Below are 11,069 nucleotides of genomic sequence, written 5' to 3'. Positions count from 1 at the left end.
CGCATCCCTCTGCGACCAATGGTTCGCCCGCACGGCCTTTCGAAGGTACCCCACTACGGTTTCTAGGACCTAAGGTTCAACAGGATAGATAAGCGGGCGAGTTGGTGATACATAATGCAAAAAAACAGCGCGAACAAACGGGGACTAGACGAAGAATACACAGGAACAAGCGCTGACTCTCAACTAAAGTTTAATCACAGGAAGCACACTTATAAAAGGAAACAGAAAACGAAAAAAACACAAAATCAGAACGCATGTGTTACTATGTGATGTCCAGATATGCAACCTCACAGTCACGCAGGAGCAGGGATGGTTGGCTGACACATAATCTTGGTTTCTTTGTGATGTTATACGCCTCGATAATTTCCCTGGTCAACTGGTCGGGGTGTTTGTACAAAATGTCAGTAAAATGCAAGGACGGAAAACATGATTGACACTCTCGGCAATGATCAACTAGATTAGTGGAGCGATTAGATTCTAATGAATTGAGATGTTCTCCGAGTCGTGTGTTAATACAACGTCCCGTTTGCCCAATGTATATCTGACCACAGGATAGGGGGATTTTATAAACTACCCCTTTGGAGCACGGCACAAGGTTGTCGATACGAATCCCTTACACACACTACGCTTGAACTCGAGCAAAAGTTTTGTGCGCCGATTCGTGCAGATTCGTTTGCCATCACTCTGAACACCCTACGCCAGACGGGTGGGCCACAAATGTATCACCAATGGGGCCGTCAAGTGGCACCTGTCTTGGAGCCCGCTCAGACGGCGCATATATATATATATATATATATATATATATATATATATATATATATATATATATATATATATATATATATATATATTAGCAGATAAGTTGAAGGAAATGAGGGGCCCGTTTGACAAACTTATGAAGGGAGCGAACAGTCACCGAAACCAAGGTGCATAGGGGATTGTTTTTTTTATGTGTTGTGCTTATCAGTGGGATATTATAGTACTTAGATTAATAAATCGCTTAAAGAAAATTACTTATAAAGCAGCAGAAAAAAACAGCCATGCCGCCGGTGGGATCCGAACCCACGACCTCCGGATATCGCGTCCGGTGCTCTTACCAACTGAGCTACGGCGACGGCTGTCCAATCTGCTGCTCTTGTGGGTATTTATGTTCATTGGTTGTAAGCGAACCTTGAGAGTGTTCAGCAGCGCCACCCTCGACCATAGCGGCGGACGTAGCACGTCCTGTAATACCGCGAGCGTGACGTGGAACGTCATCTAACGGCGAGGGTAGAAACTGGGCGAGAGCGACATTCGGAGGTCGTGGGTTCAGATCCCACCGGCGGCATGGTTGTTTTTTCTGCGGCTTTATAAGGAATTTTCTTTAAGGGATTGATTAATCAAAGTACAATAATATCCCATTGATAAGCACAACACATAAAAAAACAGTCCCCTATGCACCTTGGTTTCGGTGACTGTTGGCTTCCTTCATAAGTATATATATATATATATATATATATATATATATATATATATATATATATATATATATATATATATATATATATATATATATATATATTCAGTTATATATGTATTCGCACGCCAGCATAAGGGGTAAACCTGCCTGCGCGACGACAGCGCGTGCGCAGTCACGTGATGGGGGTCCCATTTTGCACGATGCTGCTGCAAACTGATCACATGACTTGCCGCCATCTTTAAATCTCGGATGCACAAGATACGTTCGAATGCGCGTAGGGAGAACTCACACTTAATACATTGGAGGAAACCTATGCTGCGCTTATGAGTTGGCGCGATAAGGTACGCTGTTAGGTGCGTTATCTGATGCTGATGCATCTCATTATAGTTTTTTTACAAGATTCTTTTACTAGGTCAACGATAAACACCAATACATAGCATCAGCGAGCTTTGGCTTTCCATTATCCGCTGTTGGAGACCTTCGAAGGCATGTTTCATTTTTTCAATTGTTTCAAATAATTGATCTATTACACACTCAAATTTTTCAGTTAGAATCATCAAGTATTGGCTTTTCATTATGAGCGTTTTGAAATCGTTCAACCCTCTTTTCCAATCCTTTCGTCCTTTCATGTCTTTGATTATTCAATTATTCCATTAATTACAATTATTTTAATAATTAATCTTCGTCTATCATACATGAATCAATCGCCAATAACTAGAACCACCAATTACCATGATACGATTGTAGCCGTATGGCTGCGCTTGGGTCAATGCCAATGAGTAATTTGCTCCCTTATAACAAATTCACTACTTCCTGGGGGATGCACTAAATATGAGAAATGGTAGCTTCCCGAGTCGTTCGTCGAAAATGGTCGGCTTCCTTTTTTGTGTTCATCCCGCGCTTCAATGCGCTCGTTTTCAGACTGGCCCTGTTGATATGCAGCTTTGTCGGTTGCCAGGAGTTAAAATGGCCACCTAAGGCGCCAGTCACTGCTGCACAGCAGGTACGCGTTCACCAGAGAAAGCTGGGGGAGATGCAGGGTGCACTGAACGGCACTAAAAGAGAGGCGGCTCAAATCGGGGCTGCAAGAAACCTCTGAAGAACGCATCAAACATTGTGGCTAAGGAAAGGGGCTAATAGTAGAGGCTTCAAACGCTGAAAACGCAGCCATGGAAGCTACGCGCGCTTCCTTGCTGGATGAACAGAAGCGGGAGAAAGCGGAGCATGTAAAGAAGCCAGTACACATGGCCGATTCCCAAGTACGGCAGCCAACATTTAGGAGACACACTTTTATGAGCGAAAGTGTATGTTTCTTCTAACTTGTTGTTCATTGGTATAATGCGAGCTAGCAGTGGAGAAAACTCAGATACATGCACTGAACGACCAACAGCGATTTAAAAGTAGCGTCCCTGCATCATCTGGGATATTTTTGTGCTACATTCATGTACTGCCTGTCGTATATGCACATTTTGACAAATATCTGAGTGCACAAAGTAAGTCACAAAGCACTGTCACATATATTAAGGAGCCTAAATTAAATGTCAAAGGAAAAAGGTGTGAAGATGACTACGTGGATTAACTGAAAAATAAAGAAGAGGAAGCAGAAGCATTCCGTGAGGTGGAGAGAGATGATTGGTGGAGAAGAGAGGAAGACGACGACAAGGCTTACGTGGACTAACACCGAGGCTATAAAAGGGCGAGGGAGAGCAAGGCACGGGTGAAACATCAGAGAAGCGGAGGCTCCGGCGGGTCAGGGACACTGGCTGGAAAAGAGCTACGCTGACTACTGCTCCGGTGAGCTGGCGTTCTGCGGCTTCGCATCGTGGACTTCCTGCTGTGCCTGAGCCCATTCCGGGGAGGCAACGGAGGACGCGACCACCTGCTACGGCCAGGGGTATCTCCAGCGCTGTTGCCACCCATCTGGGTCGTGCCCCCAACGCCAACACCGGCGTCACCTCCACAGGCCCTTGGACCGGGAGCGTGTACGACGCAGCCAGCGACGCCGCCAGCGACGCCAACCAAGCAAGTCGAACGCCGCCTCGACGCCGGCTACTGGATCCATACAACTCCGCAGCCACACCGAACAAACCGTGAGCACGAACGCCGACCGCTAATAGTAGAACGCTAGTAGTAGACGCTGGTAGCAGTGTGCCCTGGTCGTGTGTATTTATAATATTTGTATTTTGTGTTAATTTTGTTAGTTTTGTGTTCTAGTATGTGTGTCCCGTAGGGTGTATTAAATGTGGGTTTGTGTGGGCACACCTGTCGCCTAGTTAATTCTTTCGGTCCGAGTGTTCTCCGGAGAGATCCGTGACAAGATAAGTGGCGAGCCTGTGCCAGGATCCAATTCCTTTTTTTTTCTTTTTTGCTTTGCCTCAGATGTTTCCGATCTCTCGACGGGAGAAAGTATGGATTTGGCAAGAACGTTAGAACGGGCACTTAAGCTAGGGTTAAGCAAGAAAGAGGCGATGCATCACTATGAGGAGGAGGGAAAGAGGCAGAGAGAGGAAAGGGCCCAAGCACGCGCAGACGCTCGCTAGGCAGAAGAGCGAGAAGAGAAAAGAGCTCGTGAAGCAGAAGAGCGCGAGGCGAAAAGAGCTCGCGAGGCAGAAGAGCGAGAAGCTAGAAGAGCTCGCGTGGCAGAACAACCGGAGAAATGAAGGATAGAACGTGAGAAAGAGTTTATTTTCTGGAAACAAGCGCATGTCGCGGGACGATATGAGGAGATCACGGACAATCATCTGCATTACTTAGCGGGTACAGAATCTCCTAGACCGGCCAGATTTTGCCCAAGAAAGCTGATGGCTGCTTTCGATGACAAAAGAGATGATATGGACGCACATCTGAAACCATTCGAGCGGATAGCTTCGGGGCAAGGCTGGGAGCGCAGTGAATGGGCCTCGGCATTGAGCATGTGTTTAGTCGGAAAGGCGCTGAATGTGTTTGGAAGGATGCCTGCTGCTTATTTCATGGACTACGAGAAAGTCAAAAAGGCACTCTTCCAAAGATTCAAGCTTACGGCAGAGGATTTTCGTGAGAGATTTAGCAATGCGTAGACCAACCCATCTACGATCTCGTCTTGGGAAACATTACGCGTGGAAGAAGTGTCGAAAACCCCGATCCCGAGTGGAGGTCATGCCGGTGTTGTTGGCGTTGGGGGCACCACCCGGATGGGCGGCAACAGCGCTGGAGATACCCCTGGCCGTAGCAGGTGGTCGCGTCCTCCGCTACCTCCCCGGAATGGGCTCAGACATGGCAGGAAGCCCACGATGCGAAGTCGTAGAACGCGAGCTCACCGGAGCAGTAGCCGGCGTCGCTCTCTTCTAGCCAATGTGTCCCTGATCCACCGGAGCCTCCACTTCTCTCCTGTTCCCCCCGTGCCTCGCTCTCCCTCGCCCTTCTATAGCCTCGCTGTTTGTCCACGTTAGCCTTGTCGTCGTATTTCTCTTCTCCACCTATCATCTCTCTCCACCTCACCGAATGCTTCTTCTTCCTCTTCTTTATTCTTCGGATTAATCCACGTCGGCTTCTTCACACCTTTTTCCTTTAAAATTTAATTTAGGCTCCTTAATATATGTGACAAGCACACCACCACGAATTGTTTTGTGGAGAGGTTGGTTTTTTAATCAATTTTCTTGCACGAAACAAATTTCACTGCAGTAAAACCGGAGGGGAGAAAATCACAATGGATACTAAAGCGCAAAAAGACGACCAGACGAAACTGAGGCCAAACATGGCAAGCGCTTATTATCCAGAAAAGCGTTTTATTTCCACGAACACCATAAATAGGAATGAGGGAAAAACCACATAAATAAAAAGAAAAATCAAACGCCAAAGAATAACACTGAGAAAAAGGATGTTTAGCAGTTACTAAGGAAAATTGCCAGTTCTTTCTCTTAAAGACGAACAGGTGGTTCGCCAAGGAAGCCTTCTGTCTTCGCAGTATGGCAGTCCTCCACAATATTTCTTGTCCTCTGATGGCTATGCGTTCAGAGATTATCGTAGTTCTCTCCAGTTGAAGGGAGGATTGTGGGGCCAGTTGGTTCGTGATTCAAAACTGAAAACGGCGCGAAAAACGGGACAAGATAGAGAGAAGGAACACACACAGCACCGGTGTTGTGTTGGGCTTTGTGTGTTGCTTCTCTCTATCTTGTCCCATTTTTCGCGCCGTTTTCAGTCTTGAGTCTCCAGTTGAGCTTGGCAGGATTTCCTTTGTTCGCAGTATTTGGGAGCATGACTTCCCAGGTGCGTGCCCCTGCCATTTTCTAATGCTATGCGGTGTTGTGCAATGCGCGTGTTGATGCAGAGACCTGTTTGGCCAATATACAGAACCCCGCATGCGGCAGGATTTTCATACGAAATGTCCCAGTTCTTGGGCGCTCCAGTGCCTGAATGTTTGGCCTTTTCCTATACCGCACTACAAATTCTACTGGGCTTTTTTGCGCTGGAAAAACAGCTTGGACGTACGTTATATCATGCTGCTGCCTTCTTTAGCCAATGAGACGTGCGATGAATGTAAAGTAGAAAAGCGATCTTCTTGCGCTGCCCCTTCTTAGATCAGCCGTTAGGGTTTTTTTTCTTTGAACCTTCTTCTCGCATGCCCCGGAAATAACGTAATAAGGATAGTCAGCGCTTACCAGGCGGGCGATCTGCGCGTGAACGCTTTCTTTTGCACCGTGGTGGCAGGTCTTGAAAAATGCCGCCTTAAAGGAGGACTGGGCTATGCCATTCATCACCACTTTTCAGAGTCCCGAGCGGAAGTGTACTAGTGGTTTCACAGACCTCGTATTATATTTCCAACACACAAATTCATCGTGGAAGTGAAGAAGTAGGTCAAGAAATTCTAGCATGTTGCCGTGGGGAATCTTAAAGATGAAATTGAGGCCGATCGATCTTTCCTTGAACACCTTTGGTATCTCTACAATTAGGCGGTTTAAAGTGTTTTGTGCGTTAAGAAATTGCAAACGTCGACGTAGCTAAACTCCTTCAACACCATTCGACTGATGTCCAGTTCAGTGCTTCGGTGAAACCAGGACAAAGAGTAGTCGCTTAGCACCGGAGCGACACACGGGCCGATGCGCAAACCGTACCTTTGCCAATACACGCTGCCAACCCAATCCACATACGTCCAGGCGAGGTAGAAAGCAGGCAGTTCTAAAAATGAAACCAATGAACTGTAGCGCAACCAAGACGAACACAAGAAAGAGGCACACAGGACTAGCGCTAAAGTTCATCTAATTTATTCACTGCCAGCGCAGCAAATATAAGGAAAAAATTCGGATCACGTGCAGATACCAGGTCACACACACGCCACTATTCAAAGAACCGTTCAAGATATGCCAGCTCCGATTTGTATACATTCGCAGGCATTTCGCTAACACAATATACGCCTCTCTTCCTTATATGAAATGCCTCCAGTAGTTCCCTTGAGCTAGTAACTTTGCTTTTGCCCAAAATCTTTATCTCATGAAACCGTGGTTGACACTTTTTGCAGGACTGGCATCTAGACAGCGGCAAATGTTCTGCCGCTGGAGGGCACTGAAAAAACTCAGTGCAGTGCTGAGGAAGATGCGCACCACATACGCCTTTCAGTGAGCGCGCGTGCTCACCTGCCCTTTCATTTATGCACCACCCTGTTTGGCCCACATAGACCTTCCCGCATGACAGCGGTATCTGATATACCACCCCGATGCAGTAATCCGTGAACTTCTTTGAATGTCTGACGCGGCAACCAATCTTGCCATTGCACGCAATTCGCGCGCAGAGCTGTGCCATCTTGCTTGGGGCCGAGAAGGCAACCGGCACGCCATGTTTGTTATCCACATTTTTCATGTGGTGGGCTACCTTGTGCACATACGGCAAAACCTCCGGTTTGACAACCGTTTCTCTGTTGACACATGGCTGCAGCAACTTGATGGTTTTTATCTTCTGTAAGAGGGCTTTAGAAAGTGCTGTGATGACAGTGCCTGGGAACCCTGCCGAAAGTAACTGTCACCCTGCTTGTCATAGCTCCCTTGCATAGTATGAAAGCACAATTTCATGAGAGCCGATTCAAGGCAAAGCTTGGCAATGGCGCGTTTCACAGTGATCGACTGAGCCGACGCATATGGTAGTAGCCTCTTCTGTGCTCGCGGCGCGTAATGCCAATATGCATGACATACAACAACAGTGATGTTTATGTCTAAAAACTGTAAAGAATCCCGAACAGGCAGTTCATGCGTGAATCTCAGTCCCCCTCCCGTATCTTTAAAAGTATTTAACACAGTGCTCACGGCATATGTGTACGTCAACTCATTCTGGTTTATAAAAACCACCAGGATGTCGTCAACATGCCTAAAAACATTAAGAACCCCCTTTCCCATTAAACTTTATTCAAAGGCGCGGTCAACAGATGCTAGAAAAATGTTAGTAAGTACAGACGCTACGTATGATGAGATGCAGATTCCTTGTCTTTGGCGATAAAATTTGTTGCCGTAAGCGACAAACGTCACACTGAGGTAAAATTCAAGTATCCGCATAAAATTGTCTATTGAAACACCTGAGGAGTTCTGAAATTGAACAGCACCGCTCCCTGCTATACCAAACTCTTGCAGCTACAAACAACTCACTGTGGGGCCCAGAATAAAATAATTGTTCACCATCGACAGAAAACACATAACCAATGGAAGCATTTCCTTCTAGAAAACTAATAACATCTTTTGAACTCTTAGTATGGAAAGGATCAGATACAGGTAGATAACTTATGTGGTTTTGCAGGTATCTGCTTAGATTAAGCCGCCAAGCGTACGTCTCCCTAACGACAGATCTAAACGACACTGACGATTTATGCGTTTTCGCGGTAAAATCACTGTAAGCGCATTCTTTTTACTGTTCGTGATGCTACTCGCTAGTCTGTCCAATTTTAAGTCCTTGCCTATCTGGGCTGCTTTTCCTTTCACTCTCACGGCTCTCGCTTTCACCGGAACAAAGTTCTTGGCAATAGCTTCACCTGCTCTGACACCAAACTCTTCCTCGGTGAACACCACAAATCCGCCCTCCTTGTCGGCTTGGAGTAGCTGGAGGATGCTTTTTCTGAAGTAGGACACTGTTTCCTCATGGTATGCTTGTTAGCCCTTCTGCCACTGTTTCATGTCGATCTTGTTAACGCATCCACTCCATCCAGTAGGCATCTTGCCTTGTTTTCTTCTGAAGTCTTTCCTGCTGTACGCCTATTCAAGGCCAGTTACTCATGTGCTTCAACATGCGGCTCAAGGCTTAACTTCGGTCTTTTGCACAAAATTTGGTTTACTTTGCTAGGAAGTTCAGCTTCCCCCACAATAGTGAAAGGAAAGGCAGCTCGGATGTGCAAGGACTTAAAGTTGGACTGACTAGCGAGTAGCATCGCGAACAGTAAAACGATTACGCTTACAGTGTTTCTTACCGCGAAAACGCATAAAACGTAAGTGCTTTTTAGATCTGTGGTTAGCGAGACGGACACTTGGCAGCTTAATCGAAGCAGATAACTGCAAAAACACCTAAGTCATCTACCTGTATCTGATCCTTTTCATACTAAGAGTTCAAAAGATGTTATTAGTTTTCTAGAAGGAAATGCTTCCATTGGTTATGTGTTTTCTGTCGATGGTGAACAATTATTTTATTCTGTGTCCCACAGTGAGTTGTTTGTAGCTGCAAGAGTTTGCTATAGAAGAGAGCGGTGCTGTTCAATTTCAGAACTCCTCAGGTGTTTCAAAAGATAAGTTTATGCGGGTTCTTGAATTTTACCTCAGTGTGACAATTGTCTCTTACGGCAACAAATTTTATCGCCAAAGATAAGGGATCTGCATTGGATCATACGTAGCGCCTGTACTTACTAACATTTTTCAAACATCTATTGACCGCGCCCTTGAACTAAGTTAAATGGGGAAGGGGGTTCTGAAAGTTTTTAGGCATGTTGACGACTTCCTGGTAGTTTTTAAAAAAACAGAATGACTTGACGTACACAGACACTGTGAGCACTGTGTTAAATACCTTTAAAGATATGGGAGGGGGACTGAGGTTCACGCATGAGCTGCCTGTGCGGGGTTCGTTACAGTTTCTAGACATAGACATGACTGTGGCTGTAAGTCATGCATGTTGGCAATACGCACCGCGAGCACAGAAGAAGCTACTACGTATGCTTCGGCTCAGTCGAAAACTGTGAAATGCGCCATTGCCAAGCTTTGCCTTGAATCGGCTCTCAAGAAATTGTGCTTTCATACTATGCAAGGGAGCTATGACAAGCAGGTTTACAGAATACTTTCGGCAGGGTTCCCAGGCACTGTCATCACAGCAGTTTCTGAAGCCCTCTTACAGAAGATGAAAACAATCTAGTTGCTACAGCCATGTTTCAACAGAGAACCAGCTGTCAAACCGGAGGTTGTGCCGTATGTGCACAAGGTAGCCCACCACTTGAAAAAAGTCGCTAACAAACACGGCGTGCCGGTTGCCTTCGCGGCCCCACGCAAGATGGCACAGCTCTGCGCGCGAATTGCGAGCAAAATCAAGAGTGGTTGCCGCGTCATACATGCAAAGAAGTTCACGGATTGCTGCATCGGGGTGGTATATCAGATACCGCTGTCATGCGGGTAGGTCTATGTGGGCCAAACAGGGCAGTGCATAAACGAAAGGGCAGATGAGCACGCGCGCTCACTGAAAGACGTAAGTGGTGCGCATCTTCCTCGGCACTCCACTGAGTTTTTTTAGTGCCCTCGAGCTGCAGAACATTTGCCGCTGGCTAGATGCCAGTCGTTCAACAAGTGTCAGCCACGGTTTCATGAGATAAATATTTTGGGCAAAACATAGATACTAGGGCAAGGGAACTACTGGAGGCATTTCATGTAAGGAAGAGAGGCGTATATTGTGTTAGCGATACGTCTGTGAATCTATACAAATCAGAGATGGCATATCTTGAACGTTTCTGTTGATAGTGGGGTATGTGACCTGGTATCTGCACGTGAACTGGTTTTTTCCTTATATTTGCTGCGCTGCCAGTGAATAAAGTTAGATGAAGTTTAGCGCTGGTCCTGTGTGCCTCCTTGTGTTCTTCTTGTTTGCGCTACAGTTCTTTTGTTGCTGAATATACCATCTAGCCCAACAAAAAGTTCTTCTAAACCAAAAATGAATATACGGATATTCACATCTTATCATAAAAACATACTAGTCATTCTCGCAGATGTGTGTTCTAACAAAGCGCATGAGCTCAAACGGGCAGCGAACAAAACAAATATTTAACATCACTACTGAAGGAGCGACAACGGCCTGGATTCTTGTTCCTTAAATATTCAGCGGCTACCTTAGAATAAGTAGCCAGGAAAGGGTCCGGAAATGGTCGTGTTGATAGCTGCTTCTCAAGGTAGAATACGAAAACCTTTTGCAAGAATGCCTTTCCGTCACAACGCAGCGGAAAGGATCTCTGGTCAGACTCTTGGCAACATGGACCCGGAAATAAGTGGAATTATGTCAAAGGCGTTTGGGTACATCGACGATAACATTAACTTTACGCACAAAACACTTTCAACCGTTGTAGACATGCTAAAGATGTTCAAGGAATGATCATAGGGCCTCAGTTTCACCTTCAATATTCCTGAGGGCA

At 46.0% G+C, this 11,069-nt stretch overlaps 1 non-coding gene across 1 annotated transcript; it reads right to left on the bottom strand.

Moving 5' to 3' along the window:
- Nucleotides 1-1,041: 1,041 nt before the first annotated feature.
- TRNAS-CGA (transfer RNA serine (anticodon CGA)) lies at nt 1,042-1,115 on the bottom strand. Its single transcript has one exon. It is a non-coding gene; the product is annotated as a tRNA-Ser (tRNA).
- Between the last annotated feature and the right edge of the window lie 9,954 nt (nt 1,116-11,069).

Source organism: Amblyomma americanum, chromosome 8 (genome assembly GCF_052857255.1).
Source record: "Amblyomma americanum isolate KBUSLIRL-KWMA chromosome 8, ASM5285725v1, whole genome shotgun sequence".
NCBI lineage: Eukaryota > Metazoa > Arthropoda > Arachnida > Ixodida > Ixodidae > Amblyomma > Amblyomma americanum.
The sequence above is the reverse complement of the archived record's forward strand: the minus strand, read 5'-3'. Positions and strand labels throughout refer to the sequence as shown.